Source organism: Cyclopterus lumpus, chromosome 11 (genome assembly GCF_009769545.1).
Source record: "Cyclopterus lumpus isolate fCycLum1 chromosome 11, fCycLum1.pri, whole genome shotgun sequence".
In the NCBI taxonomy this organism is placed as follows: Eukaryota; Metazoa; Chordata; class Actinopteri; order Perciformes; family Cyclopteridae; genus Cyclopterus; species Cyclopterus lumpus.
In genome coordinates this window covers 12,610,885-12,629,296 of record NC_046976.1, presented here as the reverse complement: position 1 = coordinate 12,629,296, position 18,412 = coordinate 12,610,885, and positions in this window count along the sequence as shown.

Below are 18,412 nucleotides of genomic sequence, written 5' to 3'. Positions count from 1 at the left end.
TCTGCAACGTATATTATAACTGTTCGTTTTCCCTGGGGCTACTGACCATATGATTAAGCATCTTCAGACAATTGAAAATACAGTACATGTGACACATCAAATAACAATATGCCTGAGGTACAATAGGTTATTTTGCACATAGAAGGGTGGATACCGTGATAAACTGACAGTGTCTTTTATCCCTGTTGTAATATGAGGCCTGATAGGGTCCTCAATATATGTAAATTATACAGTTTGCCTCTGAGGGCTGCGATGTTCGATTCAAATTATATTTCCACCTACATTAATGCGGTAGGTATTCAAATCATGTTTATCACCACTTTCTGCACATTTCTTGGCGCAATGTAGCATACAGCGATTTCACCCAAAAAAAAGGCGATGAGAAATAATTATGGTTGCAATCAAGTTACTATGAAAACCTATTTGATTAGCGGCCACACTTTACTCAAATTGCAGCCATAAAAATTAAGAACAATTCGCGTGTAATGATTATAGACTGGATTTATTTTGGGAGGGTGGAATAAAAGTGGATATAGCATAAATTATCCCCTAATTATACGCCAGTGTCGCCTCAATTATCCTCTTATCAAAAATGGTTGTCTAAATGCAGCGTTTAGTTTCAATTTTCTCCTTTTCTGTAACCAGAACTTGGTACCTTGCTATTATCGTTACGGTTGTTATTTACTTTGTGGATTTAAAAGTGCACAACTCAACCGGATAATCATTTTACAGCAGCGGACCACGAGAGCAGCACAGAGGCAGGGATGTGAGCCGCAGGACGGATTTATGTTTATGCTTCCAGACTCTCTATTCATTTAAATTCTATTTGAAAAAATCCGGGTGCTTCTTTGTCGTCATGAGCGCTGCAGGTAAGAGCTTCCTCTGAATGCTCTTTTATGTTCACTGACACTGATGCATGGTTTTATTGCCTCTGATAATTCTATATTTTATAGGCACACGGTGTGACCGTGCAGACCTAGCAGGAGTCAGCACACCTCGGTCACCCCTCAGTGATCTAACATAGTGGCCAATTCCCCTGCCCGTGTTCCACTTGGACACGCGGAAGAGAAACCAGATCCTTTACCTTTTCTAATCGCCTTTGAGTGCGACTACAAAGACGTGCATGCTTTGCAGGCATGTTACTCGCTTCCCCTGCGGGCTAAAATCGTCGGGCTCGACTATGATGAGACATCTTCTTTCCTGTTTTGCAGCATTGTATCTGCGAACCACCGCAGGATTATTGCTGCACATCTTGATTATTACTTTGCGCGGTGTAATTCTGCGCGGTTAAAACCAAAGTCTTGGTGTCCCGCAGGCGTGTTGGGAGGCTTTTCTAGGCACACTGAGATTAAGTGAAGTGGTGAAAGGACGGATTTGTTTGAATAGAGAGAACATGACATACTCGACCTTGGTGCTTTTGAAATGTTTAAGATGCAGCCCGTCGCATGCATGCTGACAACCGTGTCTGATTGCACGGCACACGAAGAAACCAGCGGCACATGCAGGATGCCATCAGCGGACAGGATTCATAAATAATCATGTAGTTTCGTTTGAAATCTAAATGTTTTGAAATTTCGACAGTGAGACATCGTGCAACTAAAGCGTGCCCCACCTGCCCTCTGTTGTACTCTGTCCTATTAGCAGTTCACCGCCTTATTCTGGGGGGAAATTATTTAATATTTCACTTTGTCTAAATGTCAATCACAAAATGAACTTCGTTCGGCTGCAAATCTAGAAATCACTTTGTCCCTAAGTAGATGATTGACCTTCAGCACAATCAATGGCCGTGGTGGTTTAACAGAAGTGGTCTTTATTTCCAGGTGTCTTATACATGCTGATGAATGACTCTCTAAAATCACTCCAGGCCTGGGATTTCCCTGACATCCCTCTGTCTGCGTCGGGATACATGAAAACGGAGAATATTTGACACTGCGTCAAGGTGTAACCGCATGGTGTCATTTGTATGGTTAACAGTCACTGCCCGGTAAGGAATTATTAAGATGAACTATGGCACGTTAACCCAAATTGCTAGCACGCGCATGGTAGATGGTTTCCACTAGAACGGTTAAAACAAATTGATATCAAATACAACTGGTGTCCTCCCCCCTCTCTGAATGTGTGTCACTGAGTGTTTAACACATGTTTTATAAGTCTGTACTTATTTTCTTGTCTATTTTGACCACACGTGTTAATCATATATGAGCGCGAACACGTCATTATTGAAGCGAAAAGAGGCTGGGCGTTTGGGGTCGGGGCCCTCTATCAGCTTGGACTCGCTCGCATGGAAAGGCAGCACCTTGGCTGCTTGGGGATCCGGGAGGTTTGGAGACGCTGAGGCGTGTCACTGCAGAGTGAGACCGGGAGGCACTTAAACAACATGTCTCCCTTCTCCGCAGCGCAAAGCCGCTGGCGCTTCTCAGACAGCAAAGGCGTCGGCGACTCTCCATGTGAAAGGTGGCGGCGAGGAGAAGCCCATTCTCCACACAGCTGTCAGTATAACGTGGTTCATGTGACTATATTCAGAGGGAGCAACCCCTCACACTTACACACGCACGCACACACGCACACTTACACTTACACGTCAGCCCCAAAATGATCACCGATCAGCCTTTAATGCGGGCAGAATTCATCCGTGCCCAAATGGTGGCGCGCCGCTTTTACGCACTAATGCAAATCCACTTATGCGAAGCTTTGATGTGTTTTCTGAAAGCGCGCAACTTCACCAAGAAAAATTAGTGCGGTTTTGTCATAAAGAAAAAAACCACGCGCCCCCGGGCAGACGACTGTTTACAATAAGTTTTGCATCATAATTTGGGATTGCATTATCTCTCCAGTAAATAGCTAAATTGGCATATGCATGGCCCCAGGTGCAGGCGAGCGAGGGACTTCAGACGGAACCAGTGTAGCGTGTTGCTTGTGAAGCTAAATGACCACAAATAAGCAAAGGCCTGTACCACCGAGTCTTCATAGCCTCTCATAGACTAATGGATTTAATTTGGCAGACTGAAGCTGCACTGGTCCCTCTCAGGGCCCGAGTCCTAATTAAGACTGCTTGTTTCTCTTGTCGCCTTCTCTCACTACACGTGTAGGTCCAGCTGAGGGATTGCATCGCGGTTTCCTGCAGCAGTTGTATGTTTTTTATATGTTGACATTCGTTTCGGAAATAAGGACAAGAAAATGAGGCAGCCTGAAATGTTACAATATGTTTGATCATCCTGGTCAGCAGAAATGTGTGGAAATGACCACAATGACCGTATTATGTCAGTATTATTAAGACAATAAATGGAGAACGAGGGAGATATAAGAGCTTTGACATGAACTTGTTGTCTCAAATTGTCTGTTTTAAGCCCTTTGAGAGAGTACAAATATATATATTTGTATCAGTTAGGGCTCAGTGCTGCTGGTTAACGGCCGTAAGAACTGATGAACACGGCTCATCCTGTATCCCGAATCACTAACAAAGGAGCTGTATTCAAAAGTTGATCTGAATTTTTCGGTGACATATAAGATAGTGCAGCGTGCGTTGGTCCTCTTTTTCCCCCCTCTCGACTTAATACGCGACATTATTAGGTCTGACAGCACAGTGGTCGGTCTTGAAGGAGAGGATTTGGTCGATAGATGACAGACAGGAAGGCCAGCAATCATGGGCTCTTTTTTTATCAGAATGTACTGTTCGATGCCGTTTATCCCTGATGATAGAAAATTGCTCTGTTGCCAGGACGCTGCCGCTGAAATAGAGGGCAGGAGCAACATTTCCATTTTCCTGTTTGAAAGCCATTGAAATGAATTAGTAAAAATGAAGGAGAAAAAAAAGGAAAAATGAGAACGAATCCCCTAATAAACAAAGGAGAGCAAACAAAGATACCATTTTCTTTTGCCGAGAATCCACCCTCCTCATTTTACCCCCGTTTGTGTCCCTCTTCCTGCAGCAGAGTGAGGGGTTTTACTTCAACAGTTGCAAATGACATGCTTGGCTTCTAATGCAGTCCAAGGCCTGGGCCTACACTTCAAAGACAATCATCTATTTCCCAACCTCGTGGATTAATTAGAGCGCCTTTTCATCTGCCATGACCGAGAGAAAAAGAGATGCAGAAATTAAGAAATAATACTTGACAAGGAGCAGCATTAAACAAACTCCTGAAATGTGTAATCATTAAGTACAAATAATAAAAACAATAACCTCTGAAAAACTGAATATGGAATTTTTTTAAAGCGTTATAGGACTTGATCACATCTAGCTAGAATTATACGTATGGCCGTGTTTTCATGTAACATTTGTTATTCTTAAACTTTTTTGTGTCGAAAAGTTATGATTATTGTTGTTATTAATGTTATTAGTGGGGTATTTGTCTTGATGTTAATGTTGCTGCTGTTACTGATGTTATCGCCACAATGACCAGTTCGTTCATAATGTTTTATTATTTAACGTAATATTGTATTTGGTTTTATGCTGCAGACAATCTTATTGTATGAAGAACACATATATTTCTTATTTGAATAGATCATAAATCGTATTATAGGAGGTTAAAAAAACAAGGATATCATTTCAGGATGGAGGATTCTTTTTTTGTGGCTCTTATAAGGATTTTTCGTTAAGGCATGTGATTATTTGCAATCTGAGAAATATGTATCGGTGACAAGGCAGATCCTGTGCCGAGGCCATCATCAGGACTCACATGGAGGGTTCCTGTCTGTGTCCGAGCAGGCAGGTGGTTTAAAACCTCCACAGTTGCTCTAATCGCGCGCCACATGGAGCCCGATAGAGAAATAACCCCCGACGCGCTGGATTATAGTGACCCCTCAAAAAGGGATTTGATCAATTGTCCCACCATAACCGGGTCAGTCCTTGTAGGGGCATAATAATAATAATAATAATAAGATGCTATGATGGGAAATAAAGTAGATGTTTAATGAGGTCTGATAGGAACTACATAGTCTCGATTACAAATGCGAGGGATTAAAGGAAATGAAGGAAACTTGGTACACAATTCTTCGTTTCAGACATGAGTCCTGTAATATTGTAGATCCTTGTAAGGCTTGGAGATTGATGTGAGGAGCTTTTTATGGGATAAGCATAGACGTGTTAAGTGTTGTCTTTATGAAAGTGAGATTTAAGATTTGGAGCAGCATCTGCTGGATAAATACAACCACTATCACCAAATAAAATCTCACTTAGACCTGAATCTGAGATTAAATCGCAACCAGATGAACCTTATAAAAGAGGAATAAACACTGAGCAAGAATACTAAACTCTCCATGAAGTGCTTTGACACAAGAGAACATATAGACTTCTACTGATCTTTTATAGGATTAAACTTTGCTATGAATAGGCCTATGTGAAAATACTGAGCAATCCTGTTCACTGGGAATATTTTGTAGATAAATCTCTCACAAAAAAACCCTCCACACACCCATCCTCAATACACACATTACAAACTAATAAAGTAGTGTGTGCCTGGCTCTCATGCAGGAATGAATGCCCCACTGGAGGAAGTGCTGTACACAATAGCCAACACTGACTGCAAAATAAAAGAGCTTGAAATTTAAGAACAGGGTGTGAAACGAAGTGGAAAACAAGTGTAGAGAAAGGGAGTCACACCTGGTGAAATGTGGTGTGGACGAGATCCTCTTGTGTTCTCAGGAGCTGTGGGTTGTAGGATTTTGTCAGGTGATCGCTGTGGACCTTTGTCTGCTGCACCCTAAGACACTCCTACCTGAAACTGCATCAGGCTGGGTTTTGGTTTGGCCTTGTGCGTCGTCTTACTCACAGAAAGTTGGATTAATTAGTGCATCTGTGCAAAACCTGGATTTTTTCCAAGAATATCTAGATGCTGAGTTGGCCGATTCATTTCTTGTTATTTTGCATTGAAGATAAGAGAACATAAGGACGTATTCCTCTTTAGACTGACACATGTACAAGTGAAAAGACCTAAAAATGATCTGTTTTAAAGAAAGTTTTTGCTTTTACAAAGATTCTGATTACAACACGTGTTTTATATAGTCCCTCATAGTTGCATTAAAAAACAATGAAGCTATTTTTTCCATCACAGCATCATCATCCCCATTCATATTACTATTGTTATTAGCCGGCACTTGATGTTTATTTTGTTGCTGCTAATGTTGCGGTTGCTGCTATTATCATAATCATCATCATCATCATCATCATCATCATCATCATCATCATCATCATTATTACATTCATCACGTCTCCAGTTCTGTTTAAATCTTGCTATCATACTGCAGCTAATCCTTAAATAATTTCATAAAAACACCAAAATATAGAACAGGTAAAATGTTACAGAATTATGATTGTTGTGAGAGGTTTAGAAAACAAGCACAGCCGGTCAGAATGCACTAATCCCTGAGCACTGCAGACACAGTTAAAATATCTTTAATAATGCTACGAGATTATATGAACTACATAAAAAAGTACAAAACAGAACATAATTTGTCTACATTGATGAACATATAATGCAGAGGAAAGCCATTTCTAATATTAGGAGGTCTGTCTCACAGCTAAAAACTGATAATAAAATAATCATCCTTCTTTGAAATGTTAGAATTAAAGCATTTTTGGATAAAAATAAGCAATTGAAAAGTAAAATACCAAATCTCATCAATGTAATGATGGCCCACAATGATTCTGTGCCATGAAGCTTAAATAAAATGAAATAAATACAAATAAATAAATAAATATGAATCAACCAGGTTTATAGAGTATAAACATCACTTGAGCCGTGATAATTAAAATATCAGCTTTCTAACAGAATCCTATAACTGCTGTGAAACTATTGTGTCACGACAGTTCAGGGTCCTCTTACTGCAGATCACAGATCAGCGTAAAGATTTGGCCAGGAGATCGTGTCCATAGCCAGCCTCATAATATCATAGTTATTAATTTGTTGGCTTGAAAGCCCTCAGTGCCTTTATTTTCATTTGCTCTGAACTGTCAGATTCGAGTGGGGAGATTTTTTAGGACTTTGTCCATTTTAGTGAAGTGAAGGTAGCCAATTATTGCCATCATTGCCCTTGAAAATGCATTACGCCTCACCTGAGGGCTCACTCAATCAAAGAGACTGAAGGGGCGATTAATGGATGACTTCTGACCTTAATCCATTGCAAAATCACCAAAAAGAGCCAGACAGCAATCAACATTTCTCCCCCAGTTTCATGTTGCAAACTTTCTTATTGTTGACATCTAACCTTGGGCATCATCATGGCAGCTCTGGGTTTGGGACCTTGAACGCGGATTGGCCACATTCATTCTAAGTTTGTTCAACCTTGAATATTTTTTAGTCCATCACACCATGAGCAGTTTGTGAATCTCTATAATTTTGTGATCTCTATAAATTCTCTTAAATTTGTCCACAAAAAATGTGTCACACTGTACTTTAAGTCCCTCGATTGAGCATGTGTGTAAACATTTAATAAATGGTTTATAATACGATGTAAGCAGATTTAAGTGGTGTAAAATTGTCCACAATTATAACCTCTCCTATGAAGACATACATTATATTATTGCAACTGTGTTTGACAATAATGTTATTCAATTATATATGATTACAAACACAATTTTAGTGGGTTACAACCCATTTACTAAATGTTTTTATACTGTTTTTAAATGGTAAATATGGGGACTTTGCATAAACTTTGCATAAACTACAAAGAAAATATAGTTAAAAGTTCCTTTAGTTTTAATTCAATTTAAACAAGCTCATTATGCCGAGCTTCCTCTGGAGTATTGTCGGCCTGCATTAGCAGCCTCCTCACCTGGGGATGGATGAGCTCGAGTCAGGCATCATGTCCCCATGACAGCCTTTTCACTCATGTTCTTTTCCAAATGTGTAATTAAAATGAGTACAACGCTAGTGCATATACTGTGTAATGTTTTTAACAATCATTTCAATCAGCAAAAGGTGAAATAGATTTTGATCTTTTTCAGGAAATGCTTATTAACTTTTTTTTCTCTTTGTCTCCCTGTTTTCCCCTCTCCAATATCTCTCCCTTGCTTTTCCATCACTCCCACCTTCCTCACATGTCCCCCCCCCCCCGCACCCCCAATGCATGTCCAGCCACTGGTCTCCATCCCGTTCCCTTGTCTCCTCTCCATATTCCTCTTCATACTCTACCCTTCTCTTCCTCTCCCCTCAACCTCGCTCCATCTCCCTCTTGCCCCCCCCCAATAGGTACGCCTCCATCCCCTCTTGGCAGCTTCATACCCCCCCCCCCCCCCCTCTCTCCTCCCTCTCCCTGGTTGGTTTCCACAGCTGTGGTGAGTGAGGGGCAGATGACCGGAGAATCCTGGCCCTGGGAGAGCGCTGAGCCATCCTGGTGCTATTAGGCTCGTGGCTAATAATAGGTGTTTCAGACCAGGGGAAGATCAATCAGGGGGAATCATGGGGAATGTTCGGAGCAGCGCTTTTTACACATCGGCCCAGATGGATGAAATTACACTTGTCAGTTTTAGTTGCATTACTCCCAAATTGGTTGTCTACTATTTTTTTCTCTCTCTCTTTACCTCCCTCACGCTCTCTCTCTCTTCTCTCCTTTCTCTCTCTTTGCCCTCATTCATGTGTCAGTGGCCTGCTAAAGGGATTCAATGGTGAAATCCCTGTCATGTTTGTCTTATTGTTGTTTAGCCCTCATACAGCATCTCTGTTGCCTGCATATGCACTTATAAGAAATCTGTTTAAGATCTTGTCTCATGATTTAGGCATTTTTCACGTTAAAGGCAGCTGTGCAAGTCTGTATGTGCTTTGCATGTATTATATACATTTTATAAATTCTCAAATACAATTAATCTGCAACTATTTTCATAATTCATTATGTCAGCGATCTTTCAAGGCAAAATTTTTCTTTTTTTTCCCGATTTGCATTTGCCTGCTCTGTTCCATATCACAATTAGCTGAATATGTTGGTGTTTTTTAGACAAACAAGACATTTGAAGATGTATATATTGCACTCTTGCCAATGTTTTTTGACATTTAATATTCTAAAGTGTGAAATAAAGGCAATAATTATAATGCATTTCTAACGTTATCTTGAATTACACATATTTGTGTTCAAATGAATTTGAGAAATGTGTAAAGTACAGTAATTCTATTGTAAATGCAGAATTGTCTATTTGTGATATAAATACCTTGCAAACCCTTGGGCTGTATCTCACTGATTGAAACTGAATAAAACACAGCACACAAAACTCTCTTTCTTTTCTTTGGTATTTAATTTAAACATGTATCGATTTGTCCAACGACCAAAACGGAGCTTGTTGCAGAATCTTTTGACAGGAAACACATGAACAAAGACTTTCAGGATGAAGAAAACAATGAAATGATGCTGCAGGTGGAAATCAATTAAGGCTTTGAGCATTACAATCTTTACTATTGCCACCCTAAAACTCCTCTTGTGATTGATTGATTTAGACAAAAAAAAAAGTCAAAGGCTTTACCAACAAGGGAGCTCAGACAGAATATGACAGATGAGTTGTGGTTATTAAATGACCTGAGCGATGGTGCGTCTGCGCCGTTGCAGGGAGACAACCAGCCCAGTAAGGTGGGCTTATATCATCTAAACCCCCTTAAGCTCCTGATGTGTTACATGATAACCAGCACAGCATGTCAGTCGCAAAGGTGAATAAGGCGGCTGAGACGGATCATTTAGAGGCAGCCACACAACAGCTATTTGTGTCAGTGATTTCCAATTCTGACTCGACGCTGACAGACTAAAATGTTTAGTGTTTACAATGCTTCCCTTGCAACTTGTCCATCCTCACATTAGCACGTTCCCCTTGATGTGGCTACCAGCTAAAGCCTCATGGCTCAAAGGAGAGTATGGTATTGATATATTAAAGTGCTTGCTTGTGTTATTACTATGTAAGACAAGCGGCTACACCCTGCCATCAAAACGCAAGCATGACAATCACAGCTGAAAGAGTGGCTGTATGCGGAAGTAGCTGCTCTGAATAGCTCACTAGGGAGACATTCACCCCCGCCCCTCTCCCCCAACCCCCTCCCCTGGAAATCAATACAGCCCCCAGATGTTGGGGTCTCCCGGTCTACAGCGCGGCCCGATGCGAAGATGTTCCTCAATGTCTGATTGCACAAGGAAGACTGGAAACAGAAAGGCTTCTTTGACTGAAAGTGCGGTGACCATGGGGGAGGGAACCAGGGCCTCTGTGTGAGAGTGAGAGAGTCTTCTTAGCAACGGGGAGAAAATTAACATTGATATCCTGACTTCCCAGCACAACTCGTCCCGGGGGCTTCTGCTGGATATTTCCATGGGGCAAGCGAAAAAAAAAAAGAGATGTTCAAAAGCACTCCCGTCTTCCATTTATATTGAAATGAGTTTTTCCCCTCAGCTCGGCTCGTGTGTCGTGAATACAGAGACTCCTAATGTATGTATTTTGCTCATTTTACTGTGTCTGCCGTTTCCGCGCCTCTCCTCTGTGACTCTGTGTTTGCCTCCTGCTGTGGTAAACACAGCATTGCTATGATAGCACATGCATTTCAGAAAGCTCCAAACACCGCAGAGGAGCCGAAACATTCATTCTCTCTCTCGCTCTCCCTCAATCTCTTCCCCTCCTTCTCCCTCTGCCTCCGTCGGTCCTCTCCCTCACTTGCAGCCAAGGTATTCAGCTCCCATGATTGCAAACACACATAATGACAGCATCTCCCGGGGGCCAGCGGAGGTACCCCACTGATGCTGAGAGACTCTATCCTGTCGTCACATTGCAGGGAATTTGTCGGCAGTGCACAGTGGAGCCTGGTGAGCTTTGGCAAGGCACCGCCAGAAGCCGGGCTGGCTTTTTTTGTTAATAAAATGAAGTGCAAATTGTGCCGGGCTCGTATGCATTGGAACAGCTCACTGCTTCCTCCCATTACGAGGCCAGGGCGAGCGCCATGGAAGCATAAGCGTGAATACATTATAAAGTAATGAGGAAACATCCAGGAGAGGGTCACGGGGGGCGTCAAGCGGCTCCAGAGGCCTCACCAAGAGCTTTCAGTGTGCTCTGTGATGGATTAGTCATTCGTGTTTGAAGAGCGAGCGAGAGGTGGAGTTCAACAATGTTACACATAGCAACAGTTGCTAAGAGTTGCAGCGACCGAGGCCTATTCAGTTTGTGAACATGTACAGTTGCTGCTGAGCAGGAATATAGGTGAATAGAGATAGAGCTGTTTTGTGTATCAATGATGACGATGGTGACATTTCCAACAATGCCACATAATATTCATGAGCATGGAAACGCTGCTAGGAACCATGGGTAGTGGAGAGGATAATAATGTAAACCATTCATACTGTAGCAGCAGAAGAGCGATCCAGACAAAATGTCTCTGATATTTGGAATTTGAAGCAAGATTTGCTTTGTGGGTATAAAAATGAAATCCCAGTTCCTGCCATGGCTGCAGCTGGAGCATATCGTTCCGAAGAATCAAACCCAAAATAAAATCCATACAAGCTCAGTACTTGGAAGGCCTGGTTTACAGAAGAAAGAAAATCATGCACATCATTCTGCTCACCAGCAAATCACCCACCTAACCGGAATTATCAAGCCCTATTTTAAACCCAACTCTCTTCGCTATGTCACAGAAAACATTTGCAGTGACACATTTAATCGAGAAAGCCAGCCCTGAGTGCATTGCACAGACTCTTCCTGTCAATCATGCCTCACACAAACAGGTCACATTCTATACATTCCCGTGGGGTGGGTGGCAGCGAGGGAAACTGGTGTGTGTGTGTGTGTGTGTGTGTGTGTGTGTGTGTGTGTGTGTGTGTGTGTGTGTGGGGGGGGGCTAGTTTGAGCCCAGTGCTTTAGAGACACTTTTGGTTTCTCCACGCCACAAATGCCCTCCCATTGGCATTCAGTCTCTGATGAGCCCGCTGAGCCGCAATGGAGTTGCCTGATGGAACGCCATGGCAACGGCCGACACCTGGCAAGAGTTCATCCCACCTCCATCCTCCCTCTCTTTACTCCCCCCCCCCCCCCCCCCCCCAGATGCTGGAACATATTTCCTCAGACTGACTGAAAGCCCCTCGTGAACAAATAATGGGTGCACGCCAGTCTAAATAAAGTTGTGGTTTATGAGTTGCGGTCAGAAACGTCTCCCCCCCCCCCCCCCCCCCCCCCCCCCCCCCCCCCCCCCCCCCCCCCCCCCCCCCCCCCCCCCCCCCCCCCCCCCCCCCCCCCCCCCCCCCCCCCCCCCCCCCCCCCCCCCCCCCCCCCCCCCCCCCCCCCCCCCCCCCCCCCCCCCCCCCCCCCCCCCCCCCCCCCCCCCCCCCCTCTCTCTCTCTCTCTCTCTCTCGTGCTCTCTTTTTAATGTTCTGCACAAAAAACAGTTGCCAACATTTTGTTCTTCCTTTTTTTGGGAGGAGGGGGCATGTGGCTGGTTGGTGATTATACAAAGCCATTTTTTCCTTTCTTGCAGTAAGGCACATAGTCAAATAAAAGAGAGCGGCTCCACACCAGCAGTCTGCAAACCCATTTCGTAGAATGGAACAAGGCTCCCGAGCCAAAACAAACCAATGTGTCCCTTTGCCATTTTTCAGCCTCAGCTTTTCAATAATAACGTTGAATAAATCTCAGACAGCAAGCTTCAGCTCGGCTGTGTTATCAATTAATCAAATTAATCAAGACTGGAGGGAGTTTTGCAAGGCCCGTCCAATTTGCAGAGTAAACCACTGTTTGATCTGAACCCCAGAAGCATTAATCACATAAACTTACTGATGATGGGAGATGTTGTTTTAGTGATCTTCTCACAGAAGTCAGGTTTAGGTCTTTGTTATTAGTAATATATTAAATTAGTACATTTTGGGAATCACACATATTTTCCAAACGGGATCTGAGAAGAGTGATATGAGTTTCATGTCTTCAATTGAGTTTAACCAAGCTTAGACTGTAGATAGCTGCTTGGCTCTGTGCAAAGTAAATACATAAGCTTAAAACTGCACATTGCATCCTTGTACATTCAACCTGCGAATAAAATATAAGGATAATGTGTAGTTTATGTGGAGGTCTGTGCTTATAAAATTGAGGAAAATAGCTAATACACCAAACCTCCTGAGAGCTAATGTGTAGAAGCAGTTTGAATTTGACACAAAATAGTTGATAAATGTATCTGCCTCAGAGTAAAGTTAGCTTGATACTGAAAGCAGCGCAGCTGATAAACAAAGCCTCATTTGCGGTGCAGTGGCCACATTTACACACCTGTAAAGCACATGGAAATAGCATGAGCACTAGGGCTGTAAGCACATGGCAGGAGCTAGCATGGCTAAGCTAACACCCCTCCACAAGCTAAGAAAGTAACATATTTGTCATTGTCGTGTGTTAATATATTTTCACACAGTGCAGCCAAGTAGCACCCCATTGAAATTCCTTTGTACTGAAACAAGACATTAGCAAAAACCCAACAGAGACCGAAAGTGAGCAGAGCTGGCCACCTCCACTATAACGTTAACCAGAAATGCTATGTGCATATGCAACAATAGCTCCAACACAGGACTCACCCTAAATTTGCAAACTGTTGGTTTTACATTTCTGTTCATGCTGTTAGACAGACATGATACATCATAAGACACCTTAACATTCTTGGTAGGTTAGGCATATTGTTCCCGGTTTTTAAGAGCCAGACTAGCTTTTTCCCCTGCTCCCAGTTTTTTATGTGAAGCTTTGTAAACACAACCTCCCTTCAGCTCCTTAGCCAACACAAACATCATCGATATCAATCTTCTTATCCTTCTCAAAAATAAATGTATCTCCTAAAATGTGGAATTGTTCTTTCAAGGAGGAAATCAGCAAATTGGGCAGCTCCAGTCGTCGCCATTTTGGCAGTGACGACACAGCCTAACTTTAAAAATGGGCAAAGAGCAGACAGCAAGCGACCTGAGATGGCATACACATATCACTCAAAGTGGCCACGCCCTCAATGTTGCCAAACTTCAAGCTTTGATATAATTTTATCATGTGAGTTATAGAAAAACTGACTCCCCATCCAGTCAGTTATTAACAGGGATATTTTCTAGAGAGCCCCAAATAACATAAAGTGGTGCATTATTTATATGGGGTTCTATGAGGATTGACTCGCCTTTGGAGCCAGCCTCAAGTGGCCATTTGAGGATCTGCAGATTTCCTGGTTTTGAACGGTGTGCTATCAAGTTCATTGAGAGTACTTTACGTCTGCCTTAGTTCTAGATATCAGGTAACTATAATGATGCGTCATAAAGTACACCGGATACCATCATACGTAAGGCATCCCTGACAGCTGACAAGATGAATCCCTGTGTCGTATAATAACAAAAGGAGTAGAGGAAAATGATAGCTGACTATTTTGACTTAGTCTTCTGGTTGCACGTTCATAAATACAACAGCTATCAAAACTTTGTTAAGCAACCTGTGATTAGTGTCTGGGTCAGTGCAATGCTTTTGGTGAAGCCCTTAGTCTCAATTTCTTGGGTCTGCCAGCATTTGTAAGCTTAATTTTGTATCCCAAATACTCAGAATCTGTGAAGGTCAAGTCATGCGGAAAAATCAAGATGGCTGCTGTTGTAAAATCAAGGAAACGCTTTTGAGGTTTGAACAAGGGGGATGGCACAAAGAATCATATTTATGAATGTAACACGTCTACCAAAAATCCTGCCCTCTATTTCATCAACTACGTAATAAGTGCAGCATTTACCTTTTTTCCCTTCTTTCTGCATGATATTTCTGCAGTGAAGCATGTGGCCATCACCAAATATTTTTTCTGGCAGAGCCAAGGAGGTATGAAGTTAAAGTGGAGCGGAGAAAACTGGGGAAAACATTGAATGGGTGCTCATAAAATTATGAGATGGAGTAATAATTCAAAATAGTGTAATGGAGCTACGTTTAATTCTAGTTGGTGATTATGCTGCTTTCACCATAATCACATTTATGCATGCACGCAAAGTGTAAAATACCTATTTGTGAGTCTATTACGACAGTGCTGTACTAAGAATCACTGCATGAGCCTAATAACTTTCAGCAAGTTTGATATTTGCTTCTAATCCCAGAAACAAAAAACAATTGTAACTTTCAAGAAAATGAGCAACTTGTGCATTGTCATCCTTAAAACCTTGGAAATGGTGGTAAACCTGCCAAAAAACATGTTTACAGCTATTAGTGAGTGCTCCACTTTCAGTCTCTTTGTGACAAATTGGGCTTCATGTAATGTGTGTTAAGTGTTTTTGTATAAATACCAGTAGCAGCATACTAACTCCATGTTTATGGAGACTTAAGAGGGTCTGGATAATATCTAGAAATGGTGGCACTGGCTCAAAAAATGTCAGAATGATACACACTGTCACAGAAATGGGCACTTCTGCAAATTCACATTCAAATTTAACACACTTTACAAAAGGTATCTTTTTGTTTTTGTACAATGATGTGAACAGTTTTAATCTCAGCTTCATGCTTCAGTTTCACAGTTGTACAGCTTCATGTAAGCTAAACTGAGAAGTATGATATAACTTGAGGCTTAAGAGTAGCCAGAAGTGTTAATGAGCATTAAAAAGCTCTTAATGTGTCATCATCTCCATGGACCCTTGCTCTGAGGTAATGCCTATACCATGGCCTCTGTTGGCACCCTTACTGCAAACCACAACCCAGTCTCCTCCAGGCCAAGAATCATGAAACTAGGACACTTGAACCAGCTCACACACACAATATTTGCTGCCTTTTGTACAACAATCTACTCTCAGATATGGTCAGAATTCAACTTAACTTTAAAGTCATTCATTGGAGGGACACATATTTTGGTTGTTCAATTTGTCTTTGTTGGAACAATCATTAAGTAGTTTGTTTTGTATAAATGCAATTACTACATTTTTGTCCATTGACTGGGAAAATTAGTGCAGTTCACAGAAAAAAAGACCCTCCCTTCACGCTGTTGAATGGACGGGGTGATATGAATGACAGGTGTGAAGTGGCCAAAAAACTCCAGACACGGCCAAAAACAATAGTCTTTGTGTTTGTTGGATGAAGACAAACAGGTGACAAGAGTTTGCGTGTGACACGCCACATCAATGTCACACTGAAGGGTCTGAAAAAAGTGGCGGATGTTTGCTTTTCTTCTAATGGACTACTTTCTGGAATTCCCTTTTAGAGGGAAAGAAAGTGAAAAGTGAATACTCTATGTGAATATACTATGTTTTACATCAGCCGAACTGCCAAAAAAGAGAAAGAAAAAATAGAACTTCTTTTGAAATAGTGGAGTTGTTTTTAATAAATAGGAAATGTTCAACCCTTTTTTATATGTGGCAGAGATATAGCATTTTAAATGTGTAATCTCCTGTAGGATACTAACCAGCTGTACTCGGGGTTGCTATAAATCAAGGTACAATCTCCTTTCAAATACTCCAAGTGTACTATCGTCATGTTTTCAAGCGATGTCATTATGAGATGCGTGGCCATGTTTTGGATTGAAAATAACCTCTGATGACCAAAAGTTTGTGGCTAGATCAATACGAGAATAACACAAGTTGTGGTGGGTGCAACATTTGCATTATTTGCATATATTAGCACATTTGTCAGCCTGTTATGATCCGTGATTGTCAGCGTACAACCTCTGGGTAATTTTTTCTTTTCTTTCAAACACGGTAATGTCTAATATGAGGTTTTCCTCTATCTTAAAACACATTTATCTATCTATCTGGTATATTGTGATGGAAAACAGCATGTTTATACATGCTAACCCTACTCATGTACTATCCCAAATAAGGGGTGATCTATGCAAATGTTACTTGAATGAGTAGACTTTTGTGCTTTTACCCATGAATGGTTTCAGACATATTCAGGTCATTTTATACTTGCATGAGCTAACTTTGAGTAGTCTCGGTTAGCGCTTTCACTGTTAGCAATGTAGCTTAACAGCTATTTGTTTGACAGCAAGTTGCTATATTTGCCATATATACTGTTAGTCTTTATGGCATTGTGGCAGTCAGCAGGCTCTATTGTAAACAGGGAACTGTTTGTACTGTGGCCGACCACACACTCTAACCCTTCTGAAGAAATAAGTATGTGTAGGGGAATACATAAATCCAGCACACATTGATACTGAAGTTATTTTCCCTTGTAAAATACATCAACACCTACTTGGTGTAACAACTTTTCGTTACAACAACAGTTACAGTAACACTAGCTCACACAACTTATGGGATTTATTGGCTTTCAGTGCAAAATTAAACAAGTTGGCTTTTACATAACCACCTCAAAATGGCCATCGTAAATTATCACACGCGTCTGGTGTGTAACAGTGTTGTACCTCTGCTGGAAGAGCAATCATGTACAGCGAGCAGGAGGGGACACACATCTCTCTGTCCTCTTGATTACAACAAATAAATACCACTGGAAGAGGGATACATCTTCTATGAGAGTGTACACAGAGCACAACACCATGATATATTTTATATGAATTGGAGCAAAGAAACTTGAAATGTCAATCTCTTTGTGAGCAGCAGGGTCGTGATGGTTAGTTTCAGAAAATGTTCTGACTCTCTCCTTCAAACTTTGTTTTACAGCGCTGACAAGCAGCTAAAATGACAAGCAGCTAAAATGCTGCCTAATAAATATCGCCGTCGTTTTTATGCTTGCTTTGAGGTAGCCCTAATTAACCAGGCACTACACGCACTCCCCAGTGACATATGTCCCAGCCTGGGCCAAAAATAAATCTGCTCGAGGAGGAGAAGGTGTGTGCTTTGTTGTTTGTCTAATTTGCTTGCATAGGTATCTTGTGTTACACACTGTGTGTGTGTCTCTCTCTGTGCTACTTGAGTGAGAGAACTTTTTTTTTTTCCAAGGGCCACAGTCTCTCAGATTTTCAATTTGAGTGTGTCTTTACATTTGCATTAAGAGTGCAGGCCTGGTGCTCTGGTGGAATCCCCCAAAGGAGTGCTTCCGAGGCCGAAGCCCCGGGCGATGAGAAAAGCCTCCTTCCATGTGAGTGAGGACAGGGTACAGCCACCTGTGAGATGGTTGGAGGAGGAGGGAGGAAGGGATTTGATGATAAATGAAATAAAGACAGAGTAGGAAAGAAGAATAATTCATCCGCATTAAATTTGTTAGTTCACCCACACATATGGAGGCCTGTCACTGTGATTTGCAGAGGTGGAGGTGAAGCTGTGCTGGATTCTGGTAACGGCTGAGTAGGTCCTATAAACCCTATCAACTGTGCAGTGAGGTGAGGAAACAAGCAATATGTTATCATAGGGGCTTCTGCACATAAAGAGCAGTCTGTGTGTGTGTGTGTGTGTGTGTTTGTGTGTCTACACATCTGTAACAACCTTTCTGCTAAATGGCTGTTTGCTCTGCATCTCTTCAACCTCTTCACTCTCACCTAAGTTTCTTTCTTTAAAGAATGTTGGCCTGCTCGACTTAACCTCAGTTTTTAACCTTGTGCATCCGTGA